This window comes from Struthio camelus, chromosome 9, assembly GCF_040807025.1.
Source record: "Struthio camelus isolate bStrCam1 chromosome 9, bStrCam1.hap1, whole genome shotgun sequence".
NCBI lineage: Eukaryota > Metazoa > Chordata > Aves > Struthioniformes > Struthionidae > Struthio > Struthio camelus.
The window spans coordinates 15,954,595-15,977,000 of record NC_090950.1 but is presented as its reverse complement, the minus strand read 5'-3'; the positions used below and the strand labels follow the sequence as shown (position 1 = coordinate 15,977,000).

The 22,406-nt window shown below is 40.4% G+C and overlaps 1 protein-coding gene and 1 long non-coding RNA gene across 15 annotated transcripts in view; one reads left to right on the top strand and one right to left on the bottom strand.

Moving 5' to 3' along the window:
• Nucleotides 1-22,406, bottom strand: part of LOC138068153 (uncharacterized) — a 237,532-nt gene that overhangs the window by 840 nt on the left and 214,286 nt on the right. For 4 of the 7 annotated variants that reach the window (XR_011142804.1, XR_011142805.1, XR_011142803.1 and 1 more), the window contains exons 3-4: nucleotides 18,655-18,783; nucleotides 3,019-3,176 (exon numbers count right to left, since the gene is read on the bottom strand). This is a non-coding gene — a long non-coding RNA (uncharacterized lncRNA). Of the gene's footprint in view, nucleotides 1-3,018; nucleotides 3,177-9,520; nucleotides 9,600-10,326; nucleotides 10,365-11,379; nucleotides 11,440-18,654; nucleotides 18,784-22,406 lie in introns of those variants that run through there. The other 3 variants (XR_011142807.1, XR_011142808.1, XR_011142802.1) reach the window with 3 other exon arrangements.
• The window catches only part of SLC9A9 (solute carrier family 9 member A9), a 215,471-nt gene that overhangs the window by 17,878 nt on the left and 175,187 nt on the right, over nucleotides 1-22,406 (top strand). The gene's annotated exons all lie outside the window — the stretch shown is intronic.

Below are 22,406 nucleotides of genomic sequence, written 5' to 3'. Positions count from 1 at the left end.
CAACTGTTAAAAGCTCTTTGAGACTGCAGAAAAGCAGTAGGACTGTCCAGCCCAGTAATGCCTTTAAATATGCATTTGCTCTCTGAGCTCTTTCATGAGATATTGCCCTTGGTATCAGGAAAACACCAGAGCAGCTTTAATAAGCTTGTAAAAAAAAACAAAACAAACCACAGAGTTTAGCCTAAATTCCAAATGCTATGTTTTCTGTATCCATGTTACTTTATCTAAAACAGAATAAACGCAGATAGACTCTACTACAGCAAGATCCTGCTCGCTTCAGCAATTCAAAGTTCAAGCCTGTAGTCAGGGATAAAGATCCAAAGGAAACCCTAAGAAACAGGAATAAACACTGAGTAGCACTGGGCCTTGTACTGTGTTCATAGGAACCCACAACTCCCACTGAAATCATTGCAGAGAGGCAGATAATATATTCAGAATAAGGTCTACTGAATATGAAGCATGTTTGCATAATGGGACAAGAATGAAACGATGTATGCATGAAGATGAAAGGAAGATAATACAAAAATTTTACTGAAGGGAAGAAAAAAGAGGTTCTAAAAGATATACCCTAAGAGAAAAGGAATGAAAAGCTATACCTGTTTTTACAACAGAATGGACAAAAATGAATAAATAAAAACTGAGGTAGTTCTAGATTACATTGCAGTAGACAAATATTTTTGCATAGGTGTGACTGAACATGTGTGGTGTTTACTTTTTATTATGTATGCACAACACACACACATATATATGTACAATACATGAATATACATAAGCTCAGAGTCTGTGTATCTTCAGCCTCCCACCGGGTCTGTTTTCTTCCTGTCTCAGTGAATGACAAAGCACCCCATTGTGGACTTCTTTTGGGAGTCTTGCTCTAGTGACAGTGTACACATAATACCAACGAAGGACCAGACTTCTCTTTGTTTACCAGAAACAGCTGGGGAATATCATAAATAAAGAACTAGTACATCATTTGGATTGTGCAAACGCTCAAAGCCCTAAGAAGTTGCCATGGGACACTCTGGCAAAGGTAATACAATGGTGCCTGTTTCCTCATTGTAAATCTCTGCTTTTGTAAGAAAGGCTGTCTTCTGGTATCAGGAAAGAGGAACTGAGGAATTTGAATGGAAAAGCTATAATCAAATATTCCCACGGAGGACAAGGGAAGGAGGGGTAAAGAGCATTGTATTTTTAGTGTAGGCAGTGTTCAAACATTATTACTTTCAAGTAAATACTGCTCTAAAGAATGCCTGGCCGTATTAACAGTTGCACTCTCAGCCGCTTCACATGTTCACAGTTTATAACTCCTAGACTCTCCTAGATGGGCCAAACTCTGCCCTTTGCACTAAGTCTGCCTAGCAAGACTCAATGCAAAGAGATCGCATAAGGGAGAGGAGAAAATCTCCCTTTCCAACTCATATGGATGCTGCAGAATTGCTGCAGAACTCATATCCTTCAGGGTGAACAGTCTGCTGGCTCTGGCTCTCCGTGATAAAAGATCCAGTCTCTCAACAGATCTTTTCTACATCAGCGGTCTCAACTTCCAATCACCTGAAGAATAGTATAGGATAACTGGCAAAATAGCTCTATTACTCCTAAGAAAATCATACAGGTTCAGCCCCACTGAGGCCTCAGAGGGAGGGAAACAGTCTCTTGCTGTAGCACACTACCTGAGATTCATAGACTCAGAGAAAAATTTGGACCAGAGTTGGAAGCAATTTCTGGGGGTCTTGACAAAAGTCCAACCTCCCAAAGAAAGCATGACTGCAAATTTAAATCTGGTTGCTCAGCGCCTTGTCCACTTGAGTTTTAAATAGCTCCAGGAACGGGGATTCCACTGCCTCGTTTGACAGCCTGTTCCAGTACTTAACCACCTGCATTATGAACAATTTTTTCCTTATTTCCAATTGAAATTTCCCTTGCTGCAACTTGTAACCATTGCCTCCCATCTTTTCACTGTGCACCTCTCAGAAATCTGGCTTCATCTTCTCTATAACCACCTTTTAGTTGAAGACAGCAGTTAGCTCCCCCTTAGCCTTCTCTTCTCTTCTCTAGGCTGACCAAACTCAGCTCTCTCAGTCTCTTCTCCTATGCTGGGTCTACCAGCCCCTGAACTACCTTGGTGGTTCGCTGCTGGCCTCTCTCTTGTCAGCATCTTTGTACTGGGGGTCCAAAACCGGGCACTTTATTCCAGATGCACCCTCACAAGCGCAAAGGCTAATCACTTCCCTGGATCTGCTCAGTACCCTTTCACGAACACAACGCAGTTTGCAGTTAGCCTTCATCACTACAAGGATACACTTTTGACTCATGTTCAACTTGATGTCCTCCAGGACTCTCAGTTTTTTTCTGCAGAGAGCTACATAGTCAGTCACTGTGCTGTGAATACTGTTGCACGGAGTTATTCCATCCATGTAATACGTATCTGGAGTATTAGCTGTATGTCTAACTGTAAGCTGAAGCAGCATAGAGCTGATGCTGCTCACTGAGCCTGAGTTTGGCTGCTGCAAAGTGAGATGAACCTACCCTCTTCTTCGTACCCCCTCCCCCTCTTTAACAAGAAGTAGGGAGAAGAAGCTAAATTTAGTTGCTGCAAGGAATGGTGTTCTCTCTTAGGTTTCATTTTTAATAAACTGCTAATGTGCTGGGATATATCTTCCAGAATTGACACCTGTGGTAGGTATATTCAGTTTTAACACTGGAAGAGTACCTAAGTAATTGGAAAAACCTTGACACTATGATAACAACCAATCAGAGCAGCATTTGGGGGACTGAGTAGCAGGGAGAGCAGAGAGATTTGCATTTTTTCCCTCTTGAAATCATATTCACTTCTTAGATCAGCATCCTCACTCCCAGCCAGGACCAAGCTGTCTGTGCACAGGAGCATTGATTATTTTCATAACATTAGCTTTATCTGGAATTTTTTTTATTTGGTTTCACTTAGGTTCTCTCAAATTGCAATGCCAATAATACACTTTATATATTCAGAACGTAGCACGTTTTCATTCACTTACTTACATTTTTTCCAGACTGTCTAGCAGGCTTGGCAAGGCCTAATTTTCCTGGAATTTAAAACTCTGTGAATGTGCAACTCGAATAGCAAAAGTATTTGCAGACCGCTTAGGCCAAGCTTGATCTGTCTTCATGGCTGCAGCGAGAATTTTGCTTGAATAAAGCTGAGTTAAAAAAAAAACATAGGGTTTGGATCAGAAAGATTAGAGTACTTGTAGTTTCAAGAGAGTGGAGTGATGAAATACAAACAGCTGGCAAATCAGTGTTAGGAAGAGGCATTTCAAGATCATCACTGTCACCTGTTTATAGCAAAGTTTGTAAGAGCAGAGCAATTTACACCAAAAAATGTCTGCTGCCTTTTTGATTTCACCTTCCCATTAAATTTGCTTCCAGTCCTTTTTGCAATGTGCAGTTCAGGCAGAAGATTTATATCCCGCTTTAATCTGGTAGCAGAAAAACACAAAAGCTACAATGGACACTAATTGAACGTGGATGTTTGCTCTTTCCTATGAACTCCGCTCCCGTCTTATGATATGCCTAAAATGTAGATGTCTTGTAAAAAACTTCCTCTGTATGATTGACCATTAATAGGTGGCTTTTATTTAAAGTTCATTTCAGTTTTATGTCATCCTCTCTTAGCAGTTTGATGTCTTCTTGTATAAAATCCATTTACTTCAAAGATTAAACCTTCGGACAGTAATGTAGACATAATCTTTATCTATTTTTCAACAAATATGCAATGTTCTTTGAAAAATGGGAATACCCTGAAAAGCCAGTAAACACAGGCAACTTCCTCTAAATTCAATGGAAAAGGGGAAGAACAGTCCATACTCTAATCTATACTACAAAAATAGGTCAAGGTAAGTATTTCTCCAGTGCATGTTAATGGGGTGTAAAATTTGAAGTGTCCATCTTCACTTAAAAGGGTAAACTGAAGGTATCATCTCGGATGATTCAGTGCCCTGGGTTTGGAAAATTTCACCTTCCTTCTGTAGTTTTCTTCCCTATATGTTCTGTAGCCCTCTCTCTTTTCTTCTTCCTCTGTTCTTTTCCATTTGGCTTCATACTCTTTAAAATCTTTCTGCTCTTTCTCATACTCAAAATGTCTTCTCTCACCGTGCTCTGACCTTTACACCCTTTTGTTTCATCCACAGAGTCCTTCTTTTTCTCTTGATAAGTTCCCTGACAATCATTCATACCTCACTAATTTGTGCTTTGTGCATTTTGCAGTATAATACCTGTCGGGAGAGGGGGCAGGGGGATCTTGCACAAAACTAAACATAAGCTGCTGAGGTCTCTGACAAAGGGAGAAAGGCAAAAAATCATTATGCCTTTATTACTCTTAGATTTTTGACTCTGAAGCAATATTTTTAAGGGGAAAGATATTTATGTTAGCTATTCAGACGTGCATAGCCTTCTCTGTCTGGAGAGGCAAGACTTCTTTGTATTCAAACTAGAGCCAAAGCTGGTTAGAGCTTGTCCTGATCACTTCTAGTACAAGTCTGTGAGTGGATGGATGCTTGCTTTAGAATAAGCATATCAGATTGTTTTATGGTAACTAGTGTTTACAAGTAGTCTTTTAATCAAAACACACTTCGAATCAAAATATTTCTTCTGTGCATCTGTGTTTAACTTCAGAGACTAGCACTTTGGACAAAGAGTCTCTCTTGACATTTAAAATAAAGTTTAAGGAACAAGTCTTTGTATTAATTCTCACAGGCAATCAAAAAACCTTTACCTCACCATTACACCAATGAATGTTCAAATATGTGTTATATATGATCACTAAAAGCAGAGGTCATAACAGAAACACGACCTTGGAAAGTCTGAGGAGAGTCTGAGGAGAGTCTTTGAAAGAATGGAGGGCTTGACAATCTCCTCTGCTGACCTGTTACTGTAGCAGATTTAGTTTCACTGTTACATGGTAAGTTACTCTAGTACCTTCTAAAACTCTAAGCAAAAGAAGAGAAACTGTACTTTGCACGTGTTCAATGGAGCAAACTATAGCTGTGGGGAGTCACTTCATGCTAAGATACTTGGCTAACATCTACAGAACACTGGAACACCCTTTTCTCCTTTTTTATTCTTTCTTTCACAAAACTGAGTATTAACCATTTCTGGCTGAAAAACAAAAACATTTTTGGCTGTGTCTTTGTATAAATATATATGTGTGTATATGCATAAAATATATGTATATATATGAGAGACAAAGAAAGAGGTATCAAGAAATATCAAATACCACTCCAAATATTTTGGGAGAAAAAAAAGGCATAAGATTGGGTTTTCTGTCATATATGCTTTCTAAGAAAGTAGACACTTTTCATTCAAGTGTTTGTGATATCCAAATCCCATCATTACTTGAAAATGTTTTTTCCTCACTCTTAATTGCACATTTCAATGACCCATCTTTGTAGCTTGTAAGGCGTGGGTTGAATTTATAACAGCATTGCTAGAGAAGCGACACTTGCAAGAAATGCTCGACTTTTCCTTACAGGGCTATGGTGTATCCTGACATAGCTACCCCATCAAAGATTTTGTTCCCTCATCTGTATACCTATCCAAACTGCTCCCGCTAACTTGCTTTTAAGGATAAAGAGGCAAATTCCTTCCACTGGCATATCATTTAAACAGATTATTTACAATTATTCAGTTTTAATAGAAAATAGCATATCAAAAAAAGAAAAGAATCTGTGACATCTCGTGTGTGTGTGCATGCTTCCTCCTGAAAATTAAGGTGATTTTACATCCTTCTACTCAACAACAGCTAGCTAGCTAGCTCTGGCCCCACAGCAACAGGAGACAGGACTTGTGAAGACATGGCTACATGTTCAGTAGTCACAGGCTACTCACACTCAGCAGTTGCATTTACTGAGCACTGCATGACTGGCGATTTGATCTTTTTCTCCTACATGCCTTTCTCCATAGATACTTAGATCGTTTGGCTATACCAGCCGGCCGTTTAGTTAGGTTATAGGTGTGTTCTGTACCACTTTCTGCAGGAAGCTGAATGGAAGATACAAACGGTGTCTTCTGATCTGAAGCAGTATCCAGTTTATACTCTGACTGCTCTTTGTCATCTGTGGGCTATGGATAGACTTTATTAACTTGGACACTAAACACTCGTAGCTATGTGCTTCAGCAGAGCAAAACCAAATGTCATTTGGCTTGAATTTACTGCACAATAAGTGCTGTGTGATTCTTCTGGATTTTGGAAACTGTTTCTGCAATGAAAAATGGGGCCAGGTTAAGGGTAACAGGAAAATCTTCAGAGCTCTCTACTTTGTAAATCAAGCAAATATCTTTACAAGGATTATCAACTGTTAAACCATCTATCTCTTGCTTTCCCAGAGGATCATTTCTATATTAGTTCAGAAACAGTTCATCTACAAGAAAATAGTAATTTTTTTTCCTAATTAAAAGATGTTTTTCTTTTATACTGCATAGTCTCACCAAATGATGCAAAGAAAACAGCTCTGTCTTTCCTCTACACTCCACCTGTAAATAGTGAGCGTTAATCTTCTCGTGGGTGAGAACAAAAGCTTTATTCTGGGTACTAACAGGAGGGGAGGGAGGAGTGTCTTAAAGCATCTTGCTGCTGTAGATACTAACTGAGGGAAAAAGAGGGAAAATTACATATAGACCAGTTACCCTCCCCAGTGATAAAACCCCCAGAACATGCTTCAGATATCTGCCTTCAATTTCTGTTAACCTTCTGAAACCAGATATTCGGCCTAGAAATAACAAAGACAAAATTGGTAAGCATTCATTTGAATATAGTGTAACTTATGCAAGCGTTTAGTACATGTGTTGGGTATTCTTTCTGGTTTTTTGGCTGTCTTTATGTTCCATCTTAGGGTGAACGCAAGTGTTTTCATTCAATTATGGAGCAGTATTGTACCATTTATGCATTGACTTATGCAAACTCAACAGGCATGATTTAGATTAAAAATCTATCTAGCTCTCTCCAGAGTTCTCCAAAGAACGCAATCTAATAGCCAACCCTGGCAGGAAAAGAATTAGATTTAGTTGTAAAAGCGTAGCTCAGTGCCCCAGTGTGATAGCTTTGGTTCTTTATTCAGTCTGAATCTAAAACAATTCTGTCACAGTCTCTGGAGTCACAAACGGCAACTGACAGCTGCAGTTATAAGAGGTAATGCCTGATTATCACTTTTGTTTAAAGATGTTTGACAAATCCAAAACATGTGAGTAAAGTATGACTTTAGAGAAGCTAGAAGATATGCACCCACTGTAACGTCTGAGTGTAGGAATTTTGCAGAGGGAGTAAAAAAGCGACAGACATAGATATAGATACTGCTCTCGGGGAGTTCTAACAGTTCTAGGAGTTCTAAAGCAGTAAAAAGTAAACAGCCCCTAATTTACATGACTGTTTTCAACTGATAGATAAGAAGCAGTGTTAAATCAAGATACTGGTATAAAATAGTGCTTCTCAGACCACTAACAGCCACACTGAGCTGAAAGTTCTTCCAAGAATACTGTGATGCATTCAAGTACATGTGTTGGTGCAAGTTCAGTCTGAGAATTTGTGGCCATTGTGCAACAAACATCTGACATTGTTTATTGCAGCAGAGTTGATCATGCGGAAAGCCCAGTTTTTCCTCTCAAACAGAGGTAGTAAGCAGCAGGGGGTAATTATTTGTATCTTCCAGAGAAACCCCTCAGCATACTAAGGATATCAAAAGAATTTATTATAGGAAACACTAAAGATGTGGGGCTTGGGAGACAAACAGTACCTGGAGTGCCAAGAGCCTCATCTACAATCAAACGACTGTTCCATTTGGTACTTGACAGCCAGTAGGTTCTCCAGGAAGCCAGTAGAAACTTCTACCAGGTATCCTCTGAAAAATGGCATTTGTTGTAGAATAGGAAAAACACCCAAGTCCAGATATTTCCCAAGAGGAGACCTCACACTGGGGGAAAGAGCTCTTTGGGAGTTTTCTGGTTTGTTTGTTTGTTTTACAGTTTCTAGCTAAACATTGCCTTGGGAGTGGAAGATTTTTTTACTAGAGTGAATGAATACTACTTTTGAATAGATCACCCAGTATCTTCTTCCCATGATATTCATGGGTCCTTTAAGATCTGGCACCCAATGTGGTCTCCAAAGACCTATCTGCCACGCCCTATATCTTTGGCTGCAGACATCACATAGAACAATGCAACCCATCTTCCTTGGCTGCAGCTGCATTTGGAAGTCTCCCAGTTTGCAAGGCTAGTCTCACAGTCTCAATCAGGATCTATACTAACTTTCAGTGAAAAGATCTTTCTAGACCTGGTGAAATGGAAAACATGCACCCTTTCCGGCCCCATATCCTGCCAGTCCACTGCCATCCTCTGAAATACGTGTCCTGTTCCCAGACTACAGAGGAGATAAAAGCAAGAGAAAAAGGAGGTGTATCAACTGCAGCGTATTTGTTCCATCTCCTACAGATATTTTTCCACATTGGATGAGAAACCTGCCCACATAGCACGTGACTGTGGAGAAAGATCTCTAAGTTAGCCCATACTATGCATTGCTTCAAGACATACATAGCTGTGTGGCTCTACTAGGTTGTGAGCCATGCCATGTGGCAAATACACTGCTTCTTTCTGACCTGAGATGGGTAATGTCATGACCTCTATCATGCATGCAGGAGTTTGTGAAATAGTTGCAAAGTGCTTTGAGCTGCTTCAGGACGAAAGGTGCAACAGAAATTTAAAAAAGAGCCTAATCCTATCCTACTCCAGTAGTGTTATTTAAATAATATAAGGAGCCTTCCTCCTGCTTCCCCTGATTATTTCTGAGTATTAAGAAGACAATAGACCATCTAAGGTGTTCTCTTTGATCTCATCTTAATACCTGCTATCTGAGAAGAAATTCCATTGCAGTTGATACATTGATAAATACATTTTGCTTTGTTGATAAACTGGAACAAGTTCAGCAAAGGGCCACAAAGATGGCCAGGGGGCTGGAGCACTTGCCCTATAAGGAGACGCTGAAGGAACTGGGCTGCTTTACCCTGGAGAAGAGAAGGCTTTGGGGAGACCTAATAGCAGCCTTTAATACCTATGAAGTTATCAAAAAGACAAAGCCAGGCTCTTCACAGCAGTGCATGGTGGGAGGACAAGACGATAGACATAAATTGAAATAAGAGAGGCTCTGACTTCACATTAGGAAAAAACTTCTTCAGCATGAGGACAGTTAAGCATTAAAACAGAGAAGTTGTGCCCAAAGAAGTTGTGCAGTCTCCATCCTCAAAGGTTTTCAAGACCCAACTGGATAAAGCCCTGAACAACCTGGTCTGATCTCATAGCCACTCCTGCCTTGACTAGAGACCTGTTGTAATCCCTTCCAACCTGAATTATTCTATGATTCCTGATGCTATCCATTACATATTTTACAGCAGAATAAGTTCTACCTCCAGTCTATTCCTTTAAGACATTTTATACCTTCATCTTTTGTACTATTTTTTCTTTTGATTTCGTTAGCTTTGTCCCCATCATCCCTGCTTACCCAGCAATTAGCTTCCTAGGCAATTTTTCCTTTCTCCTCATCTTCTTCTCTGGAAATATGGAGACTGCAATAAAAAAGTCTTACAGAAGAGAAATGATTAGGATTATTTTGCTTCCTTCTGCATCGAGGACTTTATGCATGAAGATGGATCTTGAAATGCTAATCAGCTCCTGCTCATAGCCAGTTCCAAACGCAATGTAGGAAAATCACTTTTTCCTTCTGTAACTGGGACACTGTTTACTTTTTGCAGCAGCACCTCTCCCCAGTTAAGTATCTTCTCTCTGGAGCCCAGCAGCAAACAAAATTGAACGGTTAAACCACCACAATCTCCACCCCTTTTTGACCTCTTCCTTACTGGAAGTATGTGTGCTTTTATCTCAGTTATGTTATGTTCATCTGCATGCTGCAACTGTAAGGCAGAATGAGGTCAATGGTAAAACACTTGATCCACTAAAAGACAATGACTAATAGTGAAACTCTGCAATAAGAATAAGGTCAAATATAGACTAGATACATACGATTGACCTAGATACAGCACCATCAAAGGCTATCCGCAGCCCATTTATGATATATGAGAGGATTACTATTACACAGATTGGAAATTCAAAACAAAACTTTAAAAAAAAAGAAAAAAGTTCCTCTATTTCTTCCTTTCACCCTTGCTTGCAACCAGCTCCGTGGTGAAAATAAGAAAAGACCGCAGAACAGGGATTATGTTCACAGTTTTGTTCACCTATTTGATTTAATCCAAGTGAGTCTGTACAGGAAAACAATAGGTGTGTTCCCTGAGAATGATCTTCACTTACTTGATTTTTGAGAGGTACAGAGTGTGTTCTTGCAGTCTCTACGGAACATAAGTATTGTAAAACAAAATTAGGAAAGCAGAGAAACCTAGCTGATAGTGCTCATTCCTCTTGCAAATCATGTCATCCGGTCTACGCAGTTGTCCTCCACTGTTCACCAGGACATGGGTGTTTCTGTTTATCTCTGAATGAGACCTTAGGGAGGCTGTTCTTCAAGACTCTTGTCATGGAATCACAGAATAATTTAGGTTGGAATTGACCTCTAGGCATCTTTAATCCTGACCGAAACACGGCTTAACTTCAAATCTAGATTAGGTTACTCAGAGTCTTGTCTGGTCAAATTTTGACTGCACCCCTGTTTTGACCTCTGAGGAATGCCACCAGTAACCAAGTGGCACCTTGAATTCAAACCAAGTTGTTACCATCTGAGCCCAGCAGCCTCACCACACCCTTCCATGGTAAGGAGCTTGACTTAACCAGCTTTCAGTAATCTTCATATTAGCGCTATTTAAACCAAGGAATATTCACCTATATATCTCTCTTGTCTGGCCCATATAGAAATCCAGAAGCTGCACGGTATTTTATCAAGTATATAGAATGCAGAATGCACAGCATTGTTATCTGCAAGAGCTGGAGGGCTTACAAATGTAATTGAGTTACCACAGAATTTGCTTGCCTGTCCAAATCTTAATCATACCTCGGCATCTTTCCAAAACAGACCTCTACTGTAGCCAAAAAGAACATTTGTGTTTGGTACCGTGTCAGTCATTCAGTGCAAGAGCCTTACTCATGTTTGTAACAAGATCCTGAATGACCCCATTATTGCTCCTGAACTTCCCTGCGGACTTGGTAGGACGTTTGGTTCCGCTATTGGAGACTTCCCTCCCGGTGAAAGACACACGCCGTCGGCGTTGCTTTCACAGGCACCCGACAAAGGGGGAAGGGAAAGCATCTTAATTACTTTTAAAATACAAATTGACAATGGGAGAAAGAGAAAATACAAGTACTCAACTGCAACGCCCAACAACACAGTGAGAAAATTTTTACATTACATACCCTCCTGCATAAGCGTGGTGCTGTTGCAAGAAACCCTGGCTCACAAGGCGGGGCGGGGCCAATGGCTTTTTCACACGGGCACCACCCACGCGCGGAGGCCGCCCGGGTCCGCCCCGCTCCGCGCCGCGGGAGGCAGCGCCCCGCCGCCGCCGCCAGGTGGCAGCCGCGCTCCGCGCCGCCGGGCGCCTCACGCCGGGGCCGGGGCCGGGGCCGGGGCCGGGGCCGGGGCCGGGGCCGGGGCCGGGGGGGCCCTGGCTGCTGCTGCGGCTGCGGCTGCGGCTGGGGGCGCCGCGGGGCGAGGCGGAAAGGCTGTGAGGCGCGGGCCGGTCGGCTGGCGGGGTCCCCGCAGCGGGGCCGAGCGGGGTTTAGCTGGGCTTCAGCCGCGCAAGTCCATGAGCGCGTCCAGGTCGCGTCAGCCGCCTGTGCGGGGCTGCCCGGGAGAGCCACACGTTCATCCAGCCTCAGGTTTTGTGTCAAGTTTTAGGTGATTAAAGAAAAATACTGAGGAGTGAATAAAATTTCATTTTACTCCCAGCAGAACTTTTTTTTTAAAAAAAAAAAAAGCCCGTTTTCTATTTAGAGCTCTTCACTAGGCAGGTGGTTGGGGCCAATCCTCATTGTGGACCTAATTTGGCAGCATCGAGATTCCAGATAACCAGCGGCAACCCTCCAATTCCCAAACAGCAGGAGCCAGGACCAGCTGTTGCATTTATTGCGTGATGGGAATAGCTTCCAAACTTGCAGGAGCCAGGCCACTCACTCCTCTTCCCCAGCTTTGAGCGTTGCTTGTAAGGGAAGACAGCAAGCAGAGCTACAAACAGCCATCAGCTCTTACACTTCATTCTTCAAACACCAATCCGTGCAAGGGCTCTGAGCAAGTTAAAGGGTTCAGTAAAAATTTAAAAATTCTGATGAAGTACTATTAATAAGGTAGGGTTATCATGGATAGGAGCAAGTCTATTAGCTAAAATTTTTGTTCCTTATGCCTAAATATCAGAATCTTAATCTACATCCTGATTTTCAGATCTCTTCACTCAGTTTTCTAAGTATGAACCAAGTCTGAAAACAATGATTTAAGGACATCACTGACAAAATTACATTAGTTATGGGAACACTTGTTGTAGGATCAGAAGTGACTCCAGAAACCTCTACTAGTGGTGACAGTGTGACAAAATGAGTTTCTGGAAAAGATATGGACTGCAAGACCCATTGCAGTAGCCACCTCTCTCAGGCAAATTGCAGCTTCATTAGTAATCTTGGCAAGATGATGGGGGTTTTACGTTACTGATCCTCTGGTTAGCCCCTGAAGTGTATGACTGAAGCGCTCTTTCGGGAGCAGTTTCTGGAAGTCCGTGTTGTAAATATATTTCCTTTATAGGCAAACAGATGCCTTCTGCCTTTGGGGCTATCAAACTGGCACACAAAGGGAACATACAACTCAAAAATAAATGGGAAAAGAAGGTAGTAGTTAAACCTACCAAAAGTTAAGACCTAATGATAATTGTAAGTACATAAATTTTGTCTTTTTTCCCCGTGGACCAAGACAACTGATGTAACTTGTCCCTCTCCAAATGTTATCAACTTGTCTCTTCAGCAGTGTGTGCTGCTTTACAGGGACTTTTTTTTTTTTTTAACAAAAGAAGAGATTAATCTATTAATGACATATTGACCTGCCATGCATTAACAATACTATAAGGCAATGTCAATAGTTATCACACAGGCCGTATGTGGTCCTATTTATATACTCCACTAAGCCAAGACATTTGTATAATTAGGAGCAGGTCTGCTATAAATGGATCGCCCAACCCTCAAGCACTACCTCACATATCAGTCACACCGTAGCACGGCTGAAAGCACACGTGAAGCATGCTGCAAAGAAGTATTATTATCTTTTATCTGTATCTGGGAGGTAAAAAGGTAGTAAGATTTTTCCCCTGCTGGTGGAGGGATTGAGTAGGGAAATAGCCTAGAGTAACAAGCCAATGTGCTTCCACAGCGGCAAGGAAAGCGTCATGGGCTAGGGACCACACCTCACTGTGAGGGAAAGGTGCCTCTGGCCTCAGCGTCCCCACTGAGAACAGGTGCCTGTTACTGATGGCTCTGGGACTCCAGTACACCTCCATGAATGTTAGGGTCTGCCTAGGAGCTACCACTGCCTAACAGGACAGGTGACCATGGTCACTGAAGGTTTACAAGCTATTCAGACTTAATTCCTTCAGAGCAAGCACCTTCCTTCTGCAGCTGAATTGTCAATTGGTAGGATTTCTCTGCAGGATAAACACAATCAGCCGCAGGGTTGTAAAGGCAAAAACACTTAATATAATTAAGAACAGAATCAAATTTTGCTCTCAGGTTCATACTAGCGAAATCAAGTTAAGTCCACTGGACTGTAGAGCTACTGTAGACTGATACTACTACAAATATAACTAGAACACAGAAACTTCAAAATAAATATCTGCGGGGGTTGATTCACAGAAAAGCTGCTTTTATTTCCCGAGTTGGTTCTAGCATGAAAGACCTCTATAATATCAGCATTTGACTGGACAATTTTCTGTAAAAAGTCTTTGTCTTCCTTCCTTTCTTGAAGTTCCCTGGATAGCTTTTCAGTCTCCTCCATTCTGCCTCTGTTTCTCTCTAATCTTAATCTTTAAATCAGGCTGTTCTTTCATTAGGTTCTCCAGGGGAAGCTTTTGCTGCAGAGCATTCAGGCAGGCTATTTCCACATCAATAAGGCACACTGATAGTAGTTTAACACATTTCCCAATAATTGCTCACAACTGCCTTGTGAAGGACAAACAATCCCAAGAAGCTTCTCAAATAATATTTCCCCTGATTAAAAAGCCTTAAGAAAGGCTTTAGCAAGTAAACCGCTGCTGAGAAGAAAAAAATGCCACAACATGAGGTTAGCTTGTCATAGGCTGGACCACTTTCAGCTGTGCCGTTACCGGAAGATAAGCTATAAACAAGGAGTCTGCAGCCATACCCTTCAAAACTCTCTCCTCTGTGTTCTTCCTCGTTTCACTAGGTACTGGCCTCTGAGTTGCTTTCCCTTTGAAAGAATTAATTATTCAGGCTCTGCCTACATATCTCTTTTCAACAGCAATGACTAGATACTAACCCTATTGTGTTGCAAGGACATAAACCCTTGCTAACTGCCAGGACAGATGGCTGAAGAAGAACACCACATTTCAGAGGTGTGCCACGCTTCTCTGTTATCAAGCCTGGTTTTATTGGCAAACTGCATTATCTTTGATATTTTAATTAAGCTGCCACATTGCAAGACTTTTTTATCGTTCAGAGACCTCACATTTTATTCTTTCTTAATGGCTCATTGTGAAGAAAAACTTCAAAATATGATCCAAGTGTAAGCTGAACAATCCAAAGAATACAAATTATGTCATTTAATAAAAAAAAAAATGTTGATGACTTATGTTTCTATCTTCTGATGCTTTTGTAACATGTTTAGGATGGGAACACTGCAGTGTTATTCAGCCACTACCCCTGCTGGAATGCTGCCTTCTTTCTGTACTGATACTATATAAGCCCATATCTCAAGGGAACGTGTAACATTAGTGCAGTGCCAAGATACTGTGCTGAAATACTTGTGCCTTCGTACTTCCTTTTCTTCAGGGGCTGTTGCCTTTAAAAAGACATCAGAGTGACTTTTCCCTCCTTCTCTCCCTTTGAACTGCTTCATCATTATAGTCTTCTAACCTAGTCTTAATTTCCTCTTGCTAGCCCATTTTGAAAGCCTCCCGTATAATTTCCAGTTGACAAAATTGCCGTTGGGATTTCTCTTCCTTTTGCATTGATCATCATCACTTTTGAACAGATGCTGGGGAGGCAGATGATCTTTCAAATGTAGCAAGGAAGACTAAGAGGAGGGTGCCCGGAGGCAGATTCAACCACTTAGAGGAATGTAGTCACACCCCATGGTGTTAGCTCCCTTCGGGTGGGGAGGTAAGTGAGAGCTGAACATCAAAGTGCAATGGAAATGTAAAATCCTTAGTGCCATGATTCCTCCTTTCATCTCTGCTTTTTCTTCTGGTGAGGTGTTGCAGGCAGGTTCTGCTTTCTATGCCACCAAATAAATTCAAGCTTCAGTGCACGTAAATGGAGATCCTGCATCTGCTTTTTATCCTTTAGAAGTTCTAACACTCACTAAAATTAATTTGAGGTTGAAAGTATTTTCAATCAGCAGAAGCAGGTACAAATAGTCTTTCGAGGACAAAGAAGGCTCTGGTATTCTTTAGGCTGCAGCTGCAAAAGGATGAAGAGGAGCAGAAAATGCTGGGGAAAAAAAAAAAACCATCCTAGGAGACTCCTTAAGCCAGGCCAAAGTAGTATGCTGTATGGTAGCAATGCATTGGCTTCTGGGCAAGAAGCTTTGGTGAAGACTGCTGTCTCTGCTCTTGAGCTGAGTCATGTCACCGCCACAGTCAGTTGAGGGGCTTGCAACAGAAGCGGCAAACAAAACGTATCAAATTTATACTTAAAACTCTATTTCTTAGTTTTGTAGTGTGAGGTGTGAACACCCCAGAAGGAAGCTCACAGTAACCTTTGCTGAGGTAAAACGATACTGGAAGACACTGACACCCACTCCTGCAGCTGTGTGTCCCCGAAAACATCATTTGCTTCAAATAAGCTTATAACTTGATTAACTTACTAAATGCTGCTTTGTATAGGATTTGAGCAGCAGAGGGTGGCAAAGTGCAGTTCATAAACACTGAAGAAACTGGACGTAACTGGTGATTTCCTCCCGGCCTTCGTAGCTCATGCAGGTTTCATGCACCTGAATGGATATTTAAAACTCATTTCCTGTTTTGAAGCTTCTTCATCTATCGTGTGGGATCAAGATTTATTCCCTAGTCTCTTGTTGCTAGTGCTACTGCTAAACTGCAGACAGCTCTGCTGTGTTCTGTCTTGTCTTTCATATTCTGTTCGGTTTTTACTGTACGTTCAGTTACTAGAAAGAACATTGTCATCATCATTTCCTTGTACAGCCCAAACTTATGTTGACTTCAGCAGATGTTTGACAAGTTGTAGTGATTCTGGTAAAGTGTCTAGCCTTTTGATTGCTCCAAAACATAGAACAGTGATTACTCTAAGGGAGAAATCTCTAATAAAAAGAAGGCTGTGTGTGTGTATATGTGTAAAAATTTTTAATGTGATATAAGTGAAATTTAAGTTAACATATAAGATATAAAATATATTTCAGATACAAGCATAAGTTTATAAGTCAACATTAAGAACTCAAGAACTCAAAATTGAAGGAAGTAAGGCCAATTCTTAAAGTTTTTTTAATAAATTCCAAAAACACTTATTCAACAGAATTACTTGGAACTATACCAAGAGGCAGCCTAATGTTTTCTTATTTCTGAGGCCCTTATTAGTCTTGCGAATAGCCTCAAAATATTCGCACATCTGTGGAGGCCCTGTCTGATTTAGAAAAGAGGGCTTTCCTAATGGGATATGAGAAGCATGAACACTGGTTCAACCCATGATACACAATGCTACTGGCAAACATTTTAAGTAACTCATTCTCTATATTGGATTTACAAACCAAAAAAAAAAAGGATTTCTGCAACCTACGGCTTACAATGAGTTCTAAATAGATGCTCTCTAAAACTGTTTGTTTTAGACAAATGTGGCTGCAGCTGCTGTATAATAATACCAAAAACAGAAGTTACTATAGTTCACAGTAGGCAATACTCAGTGATGTAATATCAGTTAATTTATATAAGTGTCCTCCCAAGAAGGGAATGTTCTCCAGTCTTGCTTGTTTAGGAAAATGATCTCTCTCTGATCCTTGAAGTTATGAAATAAAAGAGTAGATCATGGAGACACAGAAATTAGAGAAAGAAAAGAGCTATTAGACCATATAGCTCATTCCCATCCCTAAAAGGCTACTCTGTGGTACATTCATGAATGCTTTGTCCAGTATACATAAAAACCTGGGAGCGTGAAGCAAATGAAGGAACAATTCCAGTGTGCAGAAATGTCAGTTCTTTTCTCTCTGCTTTGATCCAGCTATAGGATGAAGCAAAGCAGTAATTGCTGCCATTATAGAGAACAAATCTATTTGCATTTCTTACACTGCTGCAGCTCTAGCTGTGAATGTCTAATCAGCTCTATCACTGGAAAATATTTTTCAGCCTCTTGTCAAATCTAACTGCAGATAGTTACTGCACAGCCGCTTAACTCCATCCGTGTCCTGGCCCACATCAGCAGAGGGCCGTGGTGTGAATTGCTGAAGCCAATGCTGATGTGTATGAAGCATAATATAGCAGTGTCAGTGGTTCAGAAAATATCCCTTTCCCCTTTAATAGACTACTGCCCAGCATGCAAGGGTAACTGTGCTTCAAGAAGAACTGTAAAACGTCCTGAATAATGCACGTATAAAGATCCCATGGCACACTTTTGCAGGAACAGTGACATTTGCCTGAGTGACCTTGCCAGCTTTAGCCATAGTAATTACAATGCATTTTTCTCACCCAAACTTGCCCTGTAGTTTTGACTGTGTGCTGTATTTCTCATTTCCTGTTCTACATGCTGTAATCAGTACTGAGCATCTGCTACGTTCTGATGCAAACATAACTGCACAATGTGAGTAGTACACATTCATAAATTTAGCCTGAATCTCAGCAAGTTGCACCTGCTCTTCTACCAATCTGTTGTGTTGTTCTCCCTTCACAAGCATGGCAACATAAGGTCAATGTAAACTTAGTACACAGTTCTCAGACCTGATCTACCCTCCTTACTTCCTTCACCCAGCACAGAAGTAGTTGATTGGCCTGAGCAGCACAGAACTGGCACACTGTCGCACTGCTCATATGAGCAAAGGACGTGCTAGAGGTGAGGATGGATCATTCATTACTTCTGTGTTCCAGCTCTGTTTGCTCCTTGGTAGCCCTTGGTTCAGCTAAAGCAGCCTTAACATGGTAGGTAAAAGGGAAAATGCCATTCAGTCAGTTGTCATAGACGTAGTGAAAAATACAGAAAAGTGTAACTTACTGTGAAATAATCGGTTTGTTCTTACTGGGGGAGCCAAGTTTACTTTCCTCCTTCTTACTCTCAGTTAATTCGTGTTTCTAAACACCGTGTCTTATAAAGCACTGTATAACATGGATTTGGTTTACTGATACAAAAATGTTTATACGACTCATCTAGCAGACTGGTTCTTGCCTAGAAAAGAGAAGGGGACTCTTTCTCCAAACAGGTTCTGTACTAAGCTCTCTAAATACTTAAAAATCAATAAAATATTGATTGACTCACATTTAGGGAGGTGTCTGGAACTGACAGTCATGCCCAGTGAATGGTGGAGTTAAGTCAAGAGTTGTTCATGAAGTTACTCTGCGTTTACACCTGCTGCACAGGAGTCAGTATCTAAGAGTGATATTCAATCTGAGCAAGGGAGGAAAAGGATAGCAGTTTTTTAGTATTATTTTCAGCTAAATTAGGCCAAATTCAATGTACTTATCTTATTCATGCCTGTAATCTCATTTAACTCGATATGTAATTCACATGAGTAAGGGAAATAATGATTTGTCACCTGGTTTGGTGTTTTTACTTACACACTTAGTAATTACCTCCCACTATGCCCATCCAATCCACTGTCACTATGCAAGAGCTGTTCCAAAGTCAAAGTCTTCCATATAAATATCTCACTCCTTTCTCATCAAAAACATTTATTCTTCACATATTTACAAAGTAAATTTTCCATGTAAAAGCAGCCAATACCTCACAACTACATTTCCATCTAATCAATTTAATTACCATTCATTTGTCTCACCCAGGAAACATTTAAGGCAATTTTCCACTTAATCATTTTGAGTAAAAGCTACGGTAATAGCTTTAGATTTTAAAGATTACCTAAGCCTTTATGCTTAGGTACTTTATGCTTAAGACCCTACAATGGGAATAAGAGCGTGTCCTGTACCTGAGCCACAGGTCAGCCCTGGAGTTTAGAATAGTGCCCTTCATGAGATGCATTCAGTCCGTTCATCCTGTTCAGGACTGGAGCAAGCTAACGCTAAGTCCAGTTGCAGCTGTAGGCAGATTTTTTTGGCCACAAATTTCGCTGAAGTTTGTGGGATTCCTCCTTTTAGGCCAGTCACTCCTTGAAACTGCCCGAGGAATATGGGACTGGAACGGACAGTGAATGTGGGAGCATAGGCTTTTCATTTCCGTCTTGTTATCCAGTGGGCACTCTTCCTCCATTCCCACTGCTCCTCAGACATGGTAGCTAACGGAGGAATCTTTACCATAGACATTTTATGGCATCAGAGAGAAAAAAGCTGAATCTTAAGCACAACACTGTCATTATCATAATTAGCTATAATTAAGGAACTATTTTTACAGTTGCATACTAGATGCATTTTAGTATAAAAATAACAGAAGTTCAATGGAGAGAGCCATGTTCCATGCAGCAGAACCAACAACACTATGTGAAAGAGCTAATCAAAATATTTGTGTATCCACTGAACAATGTAATCTTTATGATACAGTAACATAATCAGGTTGGGGCAGATACAACTCTCATAATACACTGCAGACTCAGCCTTTATATAGCACACTGATCCTTGTCATATTTGTTATTGTTACAACTTCAGAAGCAGCGGATCTGCTGAATATGAGCATTTTTAAATGCAAATACAGGCGCACAATACTGGGCTTCTTTGGGACTCTGCTGATGCATTTAGTATATTAAAAGAATATGTTTGTCCAGCACACCCGTTAAGGATAGCGGTATAAGCAGGAGATAACCTGTGTGCTATAGGTTAAGTAACAGCGTTCTAATGCTCATTCATTACCTACTGACTCATTCTGAATCTAATCAAGACAAATACTTTCACCCTGAGAAGTTATTTACTGGCCTAGAAGGTTCCTATTTCCGAATGCTTTTCGCACTAGTTTGGTGTCACATTAGACCTGTCTGTTTGTCATTCAGTTTAAAACATTTTTTTCTAGGAGTTAGAACTTTGATATCTCGAGTTACATCTGGCATTAATTTCCTTTGCTAGTTGGCAGGCTGAATGCCCATCTGCTTTGGGGGCTGGGTTTCTTTTTTTTCTTTAATGAACTGAGAACTTTGGGAGGGTTGTATTTTTTGGAGTAGATCACAAAAGAGGGAATTTTGCTGTTTTGTAACAAAGGGTTTCCCTTTAGAATCCCATAGAGCTTAAAAGTTCTTCATCTCTTTGTGAGATAGAAAAGATTGAATAGACCTGCTTCATAGTTGGGCTGTGCAGGAAAAAGGGCCAAATGCTTCTCAGTGAGCTGTAATCATTGGTGTTCATAGCAGAGCTCCAGGGCATCATCTTTGTTGATTGCAGGACTAAATCGTACTATATTTTTTGTTTTGCCAAATCGCTTTATACTTCTTGTTCTGTGATCAGTTTATAATACTTGAATAAAATCTATATTTTCAATATCTTGTTCAACAAAATATCGGCAAAAAATAATGACATTTAATTCATCCCACTAGGCAATTTACCAAAAGTCCACGTTGACTCTGAAGACAAGAGAAGCACTGAATTATCATAATAGTATTAATCACCTATCATTAGACCTGAAATAAAGTAGATTAGTAGTAACAAGTCTAAATCTGAAATCACTGAAAATCGTTTAAACTCTAGACAATAAATTGTGGGTTTGCTGCCTGATGTTACTGTGTCAGGCCTAATACATTTAACAAAAACAGAGTTAGTTCTTAGGATTTTTTTCTAATTCATACCTGATTCTGTGCACTCATTTCAACCTTTTCTGTGCCAATGTTTTCATGTTGATGAGTATTAACGTGCAACAAGCTGCATATTTGAAGAAACACAAATTTCTTATCCCCTTCTAAATTTTTCAGTACCCAGAGAATTTACTTGTTCAGTTCTTAATACTTTTCTCTTTAATATCTTAGACATTACCACTCTCATGCCTTAAAAGAATTTCATATTTATTATAGGATTAGTTTAACAGTGATAATTGCTTCTTGTAGGATTGATTGTGAAGGATAGATATATGCTGTCCCTGTAATTCTGCATTAATAAACTTTGTTACATTCTCCAGGCCATCACTGAGGTAGCATCCATGGCAAGGACAGCTCAAAATTTTGTCCGCAAGCAGATTTTAAAAAATTCAGATCGGCATGTATATAATCTAGCTCTGGAATTTGGTCCCTGAAATGCTCTAGAGATGGTATCTGCAGCTACCATGTTATCTCTCATATCTGTATTCAGTTTGCAAATCAGACATTTGTAGCTGAAAAAATAATCTCTGCCGGGGCTCTTTGGTCTGCCTTGGTGATGGCAATAAGTGATTTATGGTCAGCTCCATTTAACACATACGTCCCTTAGCGCCGCTCTCCAGCTTTGACTTATAAAATAATGGTGCCAATACCCTACTTTTTGTGCTCAGTATTATAGAACCACAGAATTGAGCTAGCCTGAACACAAGGAGTCTTGGCACTTTCCTCCTTCCTTGTTTTCTAGAGCAAGGATGTTGGCATAACCACGAGGGATAAGTAATCTTAACTTTACTCATGTTGCCCTGAACACCTAACCACCATGTTAATTTTGTTTCAGCATTTGTTATTTCCCTCATATAGAATTCTCGTTAATTCCGTTTTTATCCCAGTTGCTCTGTTTTTTTCTGCAGTCATCTAGAGACTCTGGTCATAATCTTATGTTATTTTTGAATGTTATCAGTATAAATAAATCTGGTATCAACTATTCCAGAAAAAAGGATGTTGTTTTATACATGAAAAGTTATAGATACAGAACATACTGAGAGCCTGGCATGGACATATGAAATAACTCAACAGTATGACATCTCAGCATAACACTGAGAATAGATTTAAAATGTGAACGCCTTGGAGCAAGGACCAGTTCTTAATCTACACAAAGTATAAATGTCAGAATATGGCTATCACCCAAATAAGTTTTTTTTTTTCCTCCTCTCTACAGTTTCAGTTTTTCATTCTGTTCAAAGAATGAAACCAGACTTAACGTGCTTGTTAAAGGATGGATGAGTTT